Below are 13,707 nucleotides of genomic sequence, written 5' to 3'. Positions count from 1 at the left end.
TAATTAAGGGCATCAAAGATAAACTTACAAAGATAGAAGAAGAAATACAAAAGTTTAAAAAATTCACCTTAGACAAAAAAAATTGGAAATTTAAAAAAGACACAGAGAACTATAAGCAAACTATCACCTATCCTTACCTACTGAAATCCTTTAATGATGACCAAAATAAACTGTCTCAGAACAGAAATAGAAACACCGGCCGTCAGAGAAACAAATATGTAAGTTTTTCTAACACCTCCAATACCACGACTAGCAGCGACTCTGACAATGCAAGCTCTTCCAACAGTATGAATATCAACAACCAACCCCAGTTTTTTCGGGGATGGGGCAAGAAAACACGCCACTGGCAACAAGGGCCTCCCCGAATGCAGACCGCAATTGGAGGGGCCCGCCTCAAAACTGGTGATTCCCATCTTCAATTTGTCCACTCACCTTCTTACTGACCCTGAAATTCAAGTTCTGAAAAACTGACTTAGCTTTGTTCCAACTACCAAAGCTAGAGATTTTGACACCCAGGTCGAACTACAAAAATGTTTTTGACTTATCTTTCTTAAATATTTCTTTAAAGATGGCCATTGCTCCACTAAAGAACCCAGTTTACGGGCTTAAACCACCCTTAAATTTTACTCCATTGAACTCAATGGTAAGTCCAGCTATTTTAGCATTCGAGAATAATATCTTGGAGGAAACAAAGAATTTACTCAGGGACAAAAATCATCACAAAGACAATATTACTAGGGCAGAAAGAACTGCTCTTACTTCATTACAAAACAATTCCGCCTTCCTCACTAAACCAGCCGATAAAGGCGGAGGCATTTTCCTCTGGGATACTGCTCTCTACAAAACAGAAGCATCATCCCAGTTAGACAATCCTTTGTTTTACCGCAAATTGAACAGAGACCCCTCTGAACATCTACGAGATGAAATCAAATGTCTGATGGAACATTCACTCCGGCAGGAGTGGATCGACCAGGATTAACATCATTTCTTGATCAAATCTTCTTCTACAATTCTGGCGTTTTATCTTCTTCCCAAGGTTCACAAAAACTCTCTTATTCCACCAGTTAGACCTATCATCTCAGTTATCAATTCGATTCTCAAGCCATTGGCTATCTATGCTGACTGGTTCATTAGACCTTTTGTGAGATCTATGCATTCCTTTGTTAAGGATACCACTAGCATGATCAACCTTCTCGATTCCATCCAGCTAGATCCATCAGACCTTAGATGTCAATTCTCTCTATACTAGCATCCCTCAGGAGGAATGTCTTACTATCATGGGGACGTACTTGAATAAACGTACTGATTCCCTCAGTAAGGTCCCAACTTCCTTCATCATGGAATGTATTAGGTTAGCCCTTACCGAAAATATCTTTCTCTATGATGGTACATTTTACAAACAAATACACAGAACAAGCATGGGGGCAATCTTTTCCCCCAATCTAGCAAACCTTTTTATGGATAACTTCAAATCTACTTCCATTTATCATCCTGAAAATCCATTTAAAAATAACATCACTAAATGGTTTCGCTATATAGATGATGTTTTCCTAATTTGGAAAGGCAACTCTATCCTTCTCCACTCCTTCCTAGAGTGGCTTAACAATCATAATCAATACATTACATTCACCATGATTTATGACATCAAAACCATTCCCTTTCTTGACCTGTCAATCTATAAAACCAATACAGGCTTTTTGCAAACAAATCTGTTCCGTAAAGCTACTGATAAAAACACGTTACTCGGATTTAACAGTTTTCATCTGTTAAGTCTACGAGAAAATCTACCGGTGGGGCAATTTCTCAGAGCAAGAAGAAACTGCTCCGATCTTAGTGATTTTATTTGAGAAGGCACATTTTATCCACTGAAGACTTTTGTCCTGCACAACCCAGATTTGTGTTCAAACGTCAAAAGAATGTCTGGGATATTTTGGTGCATACGTACCCGAAAGAACGAATCCCTTCTACTCAAACAACTCTCTGGAATTTACCCCCTGCGATTGGCCACTATAAATGTGGCCAATGCTCAGTCTGCTCTCTGACTAACAATTGCAAAACACTTCAGTTAAATGATATGATATGGAATCTTTGCTTTTTCTCTAACTGTGCCTCAGATTGGATGATTTATTGCATAAAATTACCTTGCAATCTGTTATATATAGGAAAACCCAGTAGAACCATAAGACAAAGAATATGCGAACACAGGTCCTGTCTTAAAAATAAAACTGACAAAAAACCACGTGTTGCCCATTATATAGCAGCAAAACATAACTATACTGATATACAGTGGTTTGTAATTCAAAAAATCTTTCCCTCACCGAGAGGTGGAAATAGAGACCTGTCATTGAGCCGAGCTGAACAAAGATGGATTTATAATCTTAACAGGGGGAATCAAGGTTTGAACTCATCAGTTGAATGGAACAGCCTGTTGTGCTAAAGTAAGTTGTTTCATTTTGGAGTATGTGCTTTGCTTTTGCTAAGCCCTCCTTTTGGTAGACCCAGGCTATGTGATTTTCTACTCTGCTTTGGTTTTTCAACCTCAGTAACCACCCCTTCTGGCATGTCGTCCGATTAGCAATGAAGGAATGTATCCATATCTCCCTTCCTCTTGTTAGACTGCTGCAATCATAGTGTAAAATCACTAATGATCCTTTTTCCATACATCCAATTATTAGAGACCTTATGTGTATAAACCTAAACTCTTTGAGGTTTTCCTTGCGGTTCATTCTAATACATTAAAGGTAAGCAGCTTTATCCCACATAAATTCCTCATCAACTGCTTTCTTTCTCTCTTTTCAAGAGGGAGAGTATATACCTTTAAGAGCTCGCTCTCCACCTTGTTTTGATAAACATCAGGCAGCACATGGATCGGGTCACGCATCCTTGACCATACACTGCGTTCGTCCTCCGCCTTGCGTCGTGATGCTTAAATAGCCCTGCCCTCAACCTAGCTGGAGATTAGTCATCATCTGCAGAGAACTGGAAACTATGCGGTTCTTTTGAAAAAGTAAGTTCTTCAAAAATACACATGCTGGCTTGCAATGCGATGCTTAGTTTCTTTTCATGCATTGCGCCTAGTTTAAGTCGGTAGCATTGGTTCCGACTCCGTAACGTATGAATGTAACAATGACTTACCAGACACACTAGTGTCCAGATTTTTTTTACCAGCGGCTTTCGCTTCTGTTGCTATGGTGGTATGTACTTGCATTTTTTGCATTTTTATCATTAAAAAAGACTCCTCCTTTTTGTATCGCCGGTTTCGTTAGGAACCTTCATCTGTGGCACTCATTTGTTGGCCTGAAAAACAGCACGTCTCAGACTTGTAGCTGGGATTCGTCACACACAATTCTGTCAGTCACTTTTACTACCGTGACGTGACGAAGCTGAAGCGAGGCGTTACACTCCCGCCTGGGCTCTCTAACGCGAACCAGTTTTCCCTCCATTAAGAACTTGATAAGGTACTTTTTAAGTTTTGTCGCAATGAGTTGTCTCACTATATAAGGATATTACTTTATCTCAGATTCCTTGAGAGTGATTGAGTCTCCTTTGTTTTTCTGCTTATATGACAGTCCCTATATTTACCTGACTGATGGCACTCCTTTTACGGTCTCTAATTATATTTTGATGGTGGGACATATTCACAAACCGGAGCAGATGACAATTGTTTATTTGTAAACGACCAGAAGATGTGTCTAAAAGTACGTTTTTCGCATGTGTGGTTGCCTGTATGTTCGAACGTGGGAAATACAATACCCACTTGTATGTACCTACATCTCTTACTTTGAAGGTCTGATTTAAACGGGTTCCGTTGTGAATTCTGTTGTGATATTGAAAATCAGAAAAAATACTGGAGTGGTGGGCACCACAATGTTTACTCACTTCTATTCAATGTGTAAATCTCTCAGTTAGTTTTCAATAATTTTAACCTGGAGCTGCCAGTTTAAACTGGTCCTATAGCACAAGGACCTCGATAAACCACAAAAAAACGAAAACAAGGCAATTTTGCCTTATTATAACTGGCGCTTCTCAGTTGGCCCCTAGAGAGGGCTGCAAGTTCCCAGAATATTTATGTCCAATGTTCTAATAAAATCAAAGCATCAGTTAAATCCGTGCAGTTTTGGCCAGGAATGTTTTATTCACATTCCTGTTTTTGGTAATAAGATTTATTCTTAATGTGATCTGTTGGGCTATCATATTTTACCATCAATATACATTTAGCCAATGCATTTCGGTGAGAACCTTCATCAGGGCTGTATATAGGCTCTTGATTAAATCATCAAGCTGAGCATAGTAATACATTTGTCAATACAAGTACGTTAAATGGTTTATATAAAATACATAAACAAATTCACACATACCATTTTGTTTGTCCCACGAGTATTCAATTGGTACGCCAGAAAAAATGTATGAAAAACAGAAATTGCCATTTAGTATCAGCCTTACAAGAAATTGAACACCCACGGAGGCCGCCATAATGGACAACCTGGTCTGGAGTCCAGACATTGGCAGATGAGACGGACGTAAGTTGACACTTCTAATTTAACTAACACCATGTGCTAGATTGTCTAAAACATTGTTTGGGTGAAGGTTTTCTGCTTATCTTTTTAGACGAAAAATCTTACGTGACTTTTTATTGTAAACGCTACATTTTCTATTTTTATATTTACACTTGTGCCTGTTGAATCAAGACCTATCATTTGAAACCCGTAAATCAAGAACATAAATACAACACATAGTAAGCTCATGATAGTTAGCTTTGTACATAACCAGTATGCATTTGCTAGTAGACGCCAAAGAGGTAGGTATACCTTGCATCCGCAATAATGAGAAATTTAGAACAGCACAAATAATACAACACTTATAACACTCATTTTACAGATCCCTACAATCACGCTACAATGGACTCGCATTCACAGTAACAGACCGAAACTAATGTTAATCACACGAGAATGGCGCTGACAGCTTGGCTACACATAGCGTTTCAGGAGTTGTCATGGAGACATCCCCGCCCGAGGGTAAACACCCGGGGGTGGGGCGCTAGGCGTACGTGCCCCGGAATTCCTGTTGGACCACGGCACCGCGCCACCATCTCCAAGGCAAAGTTTAAATAGAACTAAGAGGCATGCGCGAGCATGTCTCTCTGCAGAAGGCAGAACAGCGCAGGAACTGAAGGTAAACGTTGGAGAACATTCGCCGCTTTGACCTATACAATCGCAAAAGACATGTTAGAACGGCTGTCTAATAGCCTGTTTCTTTCACAGAGACACGATTGACATATGCGTTTCGCCACGCATCTCCAACACAAGTGGCTGTAGCCGTGAGCGTTGAAAAATAAAAGCCTATCGGCTTATTATATTTGACAGAGATAGCGCATTGAAAGCGATCAGGTAGGACACTTTTCTGTCTTTTAACTGTGTACATAGAGTTTGTAATGCTGATACTAAATGGCAATTTCTGTTTTTCATTCATTTTTTCTGGCCTACCAATTGAATACTCGTGGGACAAACAAAATGGTATGTGTGAATTTGTTTATGTATTGTATATAAACCATTTAACGTACTTGTATTGACAAATGTATTACTATGGTCAGCTTGATGATTTAATCAAGAGCCTATATACAGCCCTGATGAAGGTTCTCACCGAAATGCATTGGCTAAATGTATATTGATGGCAAAATATGATCGCCCAACAGATCACATTAAGAATAAATCTTATTACAAAAACAGGAATGTGAATAAAACATTCCTGGCCAAAACTGCACGGATTTAATTGATGCTTTGATTTTATTAGAACATTGGTCATAAATATTCTGGGAACTTGCAGCCCTCTTTAGGGGCCAAGTGAGAAGCACCAGTTATAATAAGGCAAAGTTGCCTTGTTTTCGTTTTTTTGTGATATTGAAAATCCGCACGCATTTTGGATTTAAAAGGTCCTTTATTACCTCTCTATATAACGGAACATCCAAGAAGTACTCAATTAGGAATAACAGTCGTATTCCATATGTCTGTAGAACAGAGATTAGTTGCAATTTTGCACAACATTTGTTTTGCCTTAGGATTAATTCTATGGCACAAATATATAATAACCAGTGTTAGCCATTGCCCACTAGTTTGAACTAAATATATACATCTTTTTCATAATTAATGTATAGGACAAGGTGACCCTTGCCACAGAATCTGCGATCTACTTCGGCAGCCTGTAATTGTCCGTAAGAAAATTATCCCTGAGACGAATGAGTTATCCGCCAACTCTTTCTCACTTTTTCTAGAGAAAACAAGTAAGATTGTTTGTCACATAATGTTACTTTTCACAGATTGTTGGTGTCAATGAATACCTGAATACTATTTTGTTCTATATGTACACAGTCTATCACAACAAATGGCTATTTCCATAATGCAATGCACCTTAGAATATACCAATAGAAGGTAGTATATAGAAAACATGCTGTTTAGACTTTTTTTAAGCTAACTAATTGTTCATACATCTTTTTAGATCTATGGCGTTCCATCTACATCACACACAAGATTTTCTATGAAGAAATTTGTTGTCTTGAAGATGGCCGTAATATTCATCTTCGAATGGATACTTGAGAAAATGTCCAATTCGCTCTCTGGCCGAAACATGTCGACACTTAACTTCTCCAAAAACGTCTAAATATAGTCGTTTTATCAAATCTCTCGTGTGAACGTAGTGTTTATTGTATTACTTTCCCTTTCTTTGTTTTGTTTTTTATATTTATATTTTGTGTATCACTTAGATGTTCTGATGTATTGATGTATGAATTGGTTCCTCTTTTTAAACATTTATATTATTAAAATTATACCTTGTTTGCTATCTATGTTGCATATGCTTCTTTCTGCTATGTGGAATCATTTGTGGCTACATAAAGAAACTCTGTAAAATGTCATGTATAGGTTAAAATCTGTGTGACAAAAAAATGCAATCTCTGCTACTCCTAGTTCTCCAGTAGTGAGGGGTAATCAATTCTCAGTGCTTTTGCACCACATTCTTTTCAGGATATTGTCCCATTTGAGAATTGCTCCCCTGTTAACAAAAAAACCTGGGACTTTACCTAATTATTCTGATACCTGTTGCATAGCACAGCCATATAGCAAAAACATGGCATAGATTAGCATACAAAACAACTAATAATGTAATATAGCATAACTGCACCGCAAAGGTAGTGTCACACACACACACACACACACCTGCTCCAGAATCAGTGCTTCCAGACTTAAGGACTGCACAACCGGATGTTGGCTTGCAAAGCAGGACTGATCTTGGACAAGCTTCCATACAAGGGATCCAACACTTTTCTGACCATAGCTCAATAGGGCCGTTTGCCAAAAGGTTGTAACTGCCATGGGCCCCCCCCCCACCCCCCGTGCCGAGGCCTTTTTTGGTGATTTTGGTATTTCACCATTCAATGCCTTCTAATGTTTTCTGATCATTAAGTGGGATAGACATGTCCATCGGTCTATAGCTACAATGCAGGTTTTACACTTCAAGCCATTACCACTGCTGTCTAAATGGACAGCCTGTGTGTCATCCGCATATCAGAACCTGTAGGACTGAACCAAGTGAGCTAGGGGTGACGCACAATCATTACACAATAGTGGGGGCAGAGTCGCGCTTTAAGGGGGCACCACATGTCATAAAGGCGCTTTACAGGATTTATGCGGCCCATGGCAACAGCCTGGACCCGACCCGTCAAATAGGAGTTGAGCCAATCCAGCACTGTGCCGGAAAGCCCAGGTGGAACAACCGGTCCAAAAGAAGTCAATGCTGAACAGTGTCAAAGGCCACGAAAAAGTCCAATTGGACCACAATTGTGGTGCCTCCTTCCTCAGTAACCTCCCAGACATCGTCCAGTATGCGAACATGCACAGAAACCGTGCTGGCACCAGCTGGTTGTTGCTGCCGAAGACCAGGGATGTGTACAATATTGATGCAACTTTTGCTGTGATGTGACTGATAACACCATCACTGTGTAAATACTGAAACAAAACTTATGACAAATGTCATAAGAGAAATATGTTAATTTAACTTTGGCATCATTGATGTGAACATGCACTGCAACATGTCCTGAAAATTATATAATGGCAAATATCATTATCAGTCCTTTTTAATCAGCAATATCTTCTGACAGGTGCTGAGAGACAGACTGATTTGTTATGATATAATGATGTGATTGGTTATTTATAACGCAGTTAATGCCCAGAGGTTTCTAAGCGCGGACCCGGGGATCAAACCTGTGTTGCTTTGTGCCGTCTTGCTTCCAAGGCGTGCCCCTGAGCTATCCTCCCTAGACTAATGATTTGCTAGGAAAACACAATTTATTTAAGTGGTGAAGCTGGGATTAGAGCACATAAAAGAGGAAGAATACAGACAGAGGGGTTGTGTGCAAGAAGAGTGGGTGCTAGCACAGGGTCAGTCCTAGAGAGATTATGCTAATCTCACGTGCACGGGTACGAGTCTTTGTGCACAGAAGGGTGGTCTTCTGGTTCCTTCATCTTTGAACCTTACTTTGTTATTGCCTTGGCTGTGATGCAGGACATTTGAAGGTGATGCAGCCTTGTAGGGGTGACCAGTGAAGCCCCACACAGGGTTGAGGGGGTGTGGTCGCATTTCTATAGTCCTCTGATGAGCATGGGGCATTTAGTAGGACCAGGCAGACCATTCCGTCCAAGTGGGAAATCACCTGGGAATAGACAATCATTCTGAAGTCTGTGGCAGGGATTAAGGTTTTAATTTTCGGAATGGAAGAGAGCTAGTACCAGGCTGCATGAGTTTTCTGTACAATGTGGATATTTGAAGGAAAGATTGCTGCAGGACCCCGACCGCAGGGTTATCCAACTCTGGGCCTCGAGGGCTAGAATTCTGACAAGTTTTCAGTATATCCCTCATTAATATTCATGAGAACACATTTGCAAACATTCAGAATCATTGCATGCAAATTTATCTCATGAATATTAAAGAGGGGTGTCCTGAAAACCTGCAATGGATCCGGCTCACAAGGCCTGGAGTTGGACCACCCAGCGCGATGAAGCAGAGAGGTTTAACACTGGATGTGAGCTGAGGGGGGAAGCCATTGGGCCTCAGTACAAGTTTTGCGGTACCCTTACCGGTAAAATCGGCAGGATAGGGCTGAATGGGAATGGGGAGGTCAGATGCACCAGAACCGTTTATAACGGTGCCGGTGCATCCAACATGCTGTGCTCGCAGGTGCCTTTCTGACCGCCCAGTCCAACCAGGCGGGCAGAAAGGCACCTGCGAGCACAACTCGTAGTTTACCGGTCCGGGAACTACAGTACCGGCAAGCTTACCGGTACTGTAGTTCCCAGACCGGCAAACTTAGAATGAGGCCCATTATATTTAATTTCCCTCTGCCAATTGAGCGTGCTTGGTTGAGTTCTAAAGGAGGATAAATTCTGTTCATTTTCGAGTGGGTGTTCCACACTGATATTTGATTGAGTGAGATGTTCAGTTTTAGTTGATTGGTGGACTTGACCTTTAGGTAGAGATGAGTGTCACTGGCATAGTAACAGGGCCGTCTCAAACTTGAAGTGCTGTGTATGCATCAGTCAGGTGTGTGTTTGGGGTTTTACTGAAAGAGGATTTCAGGAACTATCGTGTGATGGGGAGAATTACAAGTGGGACAGTAAAGGATGGCACACTCTACCTTTTTTACATTACACATTTGCAATTTCACAGACACTTAAATAAAGTGATTTGCGAAGAATCACTCATTTTAAATGGCTTGGTGCGTTAAATGGAGGCATGAAAGCGAGGCACATTGCTCTCTCGCCTCAATTTAACGCTCCGCCCCATTGTAGAGCAGTGACAATGTGACAGAGGCACATGGAGCAGGGATACAAGACCCTGCTGTGAATTCCTCCTCCATCTTGTCTGTGCGCTTCACTTTACAACTGTATGAGATTTTCACGCAGGCATAAAACAAATGGATTCCTATGGAACCCTCTTTGGTTCTGCACCTGCTCAAAACCAGGTGGGTTCAATACGAATCAGTTACTAAACGCTGCCTGCAAAGCGCCATCTGCAGGCGAGGTCACCTCGCTCTTGTTCTATCCATGTCCCCTCCACCTCGTGGACATCAAATTGCATGCTAGGGGGTCATCACAGCACATTAGTGCTAATGTTGGTGGTCCCGTGCATTAATTTTCCATTTAATCTACAATGAGGCTCAATGCGTCGATTGGATGGGCTTAAATCTCAAAGTCAAAAAACGTCAACACATGGCTACATCTCCTCCTCACAATCACCGTCCAATCAGAGGCACAGAGATCAATGGGCACGAGTTTTCAAAAGGAATTACGATCTATCCCCAGGTCACAAGACGTCCTTCGTCCAATAAGGGATCTTCAGCCGCCAACACAGTGCACGCTGCGACGTGTAGGACCATATTCCAAATGAGGATGGGGGAGAAACAAAAGTCTCAGGGCCTCATTACACAGTAGGCGGTAAGGGTTTACCGTTACCGGTATCGGTAAATCCTTATCGCCTTACTATGAGGTCCCTTTGCGGGTTGGGGAATTTAACGCCTGCTTTTTGCAGGTGTTAAAAACCAACCCGTAAAGGGACCAGTGGAGCTAATTACGGTACCGTAATTAGCGCCTTCCCCATTCCCATAGAGCCCTATGGGGTAAAAATGGGAATGGGGAAGGGCAATGGTGGAAGGGGGAATTACCACCTGCCAACCTTGGAATAGGGTGGTAATTCCCCTTTCCACCAAGGCGGTGCCGGTATTTGACCGGCATGAACCATGGCGCTAATAGCGCCATGGTTTACCGCCTACCGTGTAATGAGGCCCTCAGTCTGCAAAGAGCTGGTGACAGGGGTGGACTGGCCTATGGGGAATTCTGGAGATTTCCTGGTAGGCCTCTGCACCCTGGCCAGGGGTGGACTGGCCTATAGGGAACTCTGGAGATTTCCTGGTAGGCCTCTGCACCCTGGCCAGGGATGGACTGGCCTATAGGGCACTCCGGAGATTTCCCAGTAGGCTTCCACACCCTGGCTGGTGGTGGACTGCCTTCTAGGGAACTCTGGAGATTTCCTGGTAGGCCTCTGCACCCTGGCCAGGGGTGGACTGGCCTATCCATATTCCAAATTAGGATGGGGGAGAAACAAAAGTCTCAGTCTGAAAAGAGCTGGTGACAGGGGTGGACTGGCCTATAGGGAACTCTGGAGATTTCCTGGTAGGCCTCTGCACCCTGGCCAGGGGTGGACTGGCCTATAGGGAACTCTGGAGATTTCCTGGTAGGCCTCTGCACCCTGGCCAGGGATGGACTGGCCTATAGGGAACTCTGGAGATTTACCAGCAGGCCGCTGCACCCTAGGCCTCTTTTGTGTGGTTTTTCCAAATGTTCCCATAGGCAAAGGGTTGGACTTGATGAAAATGTGTAAAATGGGATCACTTGGAACATTATTTCCAGGGCCTCTTTTGGTTCCCAGTCCATGCCTGCCTGGTGGCTCAACAAAATAAAAGACTGTATGACGCGTGCTCTGGTGACACGTGGCAGCTGCGAACGTTTCCGTGTTTCCCAACTGTACATTTCAAACGAGTGAACTCTGGGGAAACGACGTGCTTTTCCGCAACACTCGATAGGTCACAGCCACCTCGATGGAGTCAGGGTGTCATGGCGGAAGCCCAAAACAAATATGGGTCAGTCTGAACAAAGACGCGTACCTGAACATTTAGACAAGAGGCATTTGTGGTAAGTGCCTTTCACTTCGGAGACGAAACAGCAGCGTGTGTGCAAAGCAGGAAGACATTTGAAATTATTCATTTATAAAATGCAAAGAAGGCTTGCAAGGCCCAGGAACAAGCGCTCGGCCCAGTAGGCAAGAAGAGGTGACGTCATTATCATGCACATGCGCGGCCTTTCACAAACTGTTCAGATGTGTTGCTGTTTTTAAGAGCAGATGTGTCATCTTGGAAAACAAAAATGTCGCCCTGCAGCTTGTAAAGCCGTGCATTGCTTCCGGAAGTTAGGCCCGCGATCAATCAATAGCCGGCAAGGTCATACCCCTGAACAAGGTGAAAGGCGGTGTCGGTTCTGGAGAGAAGCCAGTCCCTCCGTCCGTGCCCCTGAGGAATCTGCGTGCAGACCTCGTTTTGTTCGAGGTGGTGGCAGTGCAGTGGCAATGGCTGCCTAGTCCGCTCCCGTCATCGCCGACATTGGCAGAATGTGCGCTCTTCAGTTTCAGAGCACTTTTTTACATTTATTATTTTATGTATTGTGCACTAGCCAGATTGTATGACTTTTATAACTAGCCAAATTTTATGACAGTTTCAGAGCACTATGTGGGAGATAAAGGGGGGGTGCGATGATACAAGAAAAGCACTATGCAGGGGGCTGATGTTCAAAATGTCCCATGCCATGCCCCATTGCCCCCACAAATCACTTTCATTTATCTGCAATTAGCCTCAGAAACCGGAATGGACCCCCGCCAGTAACCGCGAAACAAAAAGAGTGTATTCCGCTGCAATTAAGCCACGTTTTGGGCAGGCCCTGCGGTGCCCAATACAGAAAGAGCGGTCTCATTGCCAACGGCCCTTTGATTCAATTCTAGCCTGAGCTTTTGGCTCTCCCACAAAAACAGGAGGATTCGGGAGGGGTGAGTCATCCTCGCGCACTGCACCTCATCCCTGGGCTGTGTCCTTGGCGACACGAATAAAGGGGGCCCTTGCCCACTTAATACCCGACCCGAACGGCATACTAGACCACGCTCACACCGAGTGGAAGCCTGTTTTTAACTGCTTCTGGTTTTTACACATTACGGAAATTAGTTCAACAAAGAAGAGGTTGCGGGCCCAAGATCACACCATTACTTTAAGTGGAGGAGCCAGGATTAGAAAGCGAGTGTTAAATACATTTTCTTTGCCGTGACGATATTAATCCTAAAAAGGGGGGAATACGTTGATATGGCCGGGATTGCACTATGTGGCCAGGAGAGGAATTTGTGATTAGAACGGAGGACTACTCGGCGCATAGCAGCACACGTGTGATTTGTTTCGGGAGGATAGCTCGGGGGCAACACGCTAGCGGCGAAACAAACACAGGTTCGATCCCCGGGTCCGCACTTAGAAACCTCTGAGTATTAGCCGTGTTATAAATAACCAATTACAATTACAATTGGAACACACAGGGATGGGGTGGAGCCCTCGTTTTCTAGGGTAATGTTATCTGGAGAAGATTCAGGGGTAAAATGAAGCCCTCCAGAATACCCAAGCAAATATATTGCACCTGCTTGTTTTAAGACAAGAGGCCTCATTACGAGTCCGGCGGTAACCCTGCCTGTGCTACCGGCGGGTTGCTGCCGGACTCGTGATGGTTTACAGGTGCCTAACTTCCCGGTAACACCAGGAGAGGACAACAGTGCCAGTAAGCTTGGTTCCGGACCGGCATAGTTGTAATGAGGCCCAAGGTCTTGATTCTACTAGACATGCCATCATTAGGACGAAGAAGAGCATGACTAGGAGTAATGAAGATTACCCTACATCTCAGCATTTCTGTAACCTTCGGTAGTCACAACGTTTTAACCAGGTTATTAAACAGGTTGGGGGCGGGGCGGGTACAGGCGACATCAGGGCTTTTTTGGGGCCAATCACTGAATTGTTGGAAGATATAGGGGAGGAATGGTCACTCATTTTCTCCAGTGTATTTAAGGGCACTCTGGTGGGCA

At 43.2% G+C, this 13,707-nt stretch overlaps 1 protein-coding gene and 1 long non-coding RNA gene across 3 annotated transcripts in view; one reads left to right on the top strand and one right to left on the bottom strand.

Annotated features, from left to right (window-relative positions):
* Positions 1-13,707, bottom strand: part of PHF19 (PHD finger protein 19) — a 258,042-nt gene that overhangs the window by 237,580 nt on the left and 6,755 nt on the right. The window lies entirely within an intron of this gene.
* Positions 5,219-6,874, top strand: LOC138473551 (uncharacterized). The gene is made up of 3 exons (XR_011268777.1): positions 5,219-5,387; positions 5,591-6,277; positions 6,493-6,874. It is a non-coding gene; the product is annotated as an uncharacterized lncRNA (long non-coding RNA).

The sequence above is a fragment of the Ambystoma mexicanum genome, chromosome 8 (genome assembly GCF_040938575.1).
Source record: "Ambystoma mexicanum isolate Mex_15411 chromosome 8, UKY_AmexF1_1, whole genome shotgun sequence".
Taxonomy (NCBI): domain Eukaryota; kingdom Metazoa; phylum Chordata; class Amphibia; order Caudata; family Ambystomatidae; genus Ambystoma; species Ambystoma mexicanum.
Note: the sequence above shows the minus strand (reverse complement) of the source record. Positions and strands in the feature narration are given on the sequence as shown.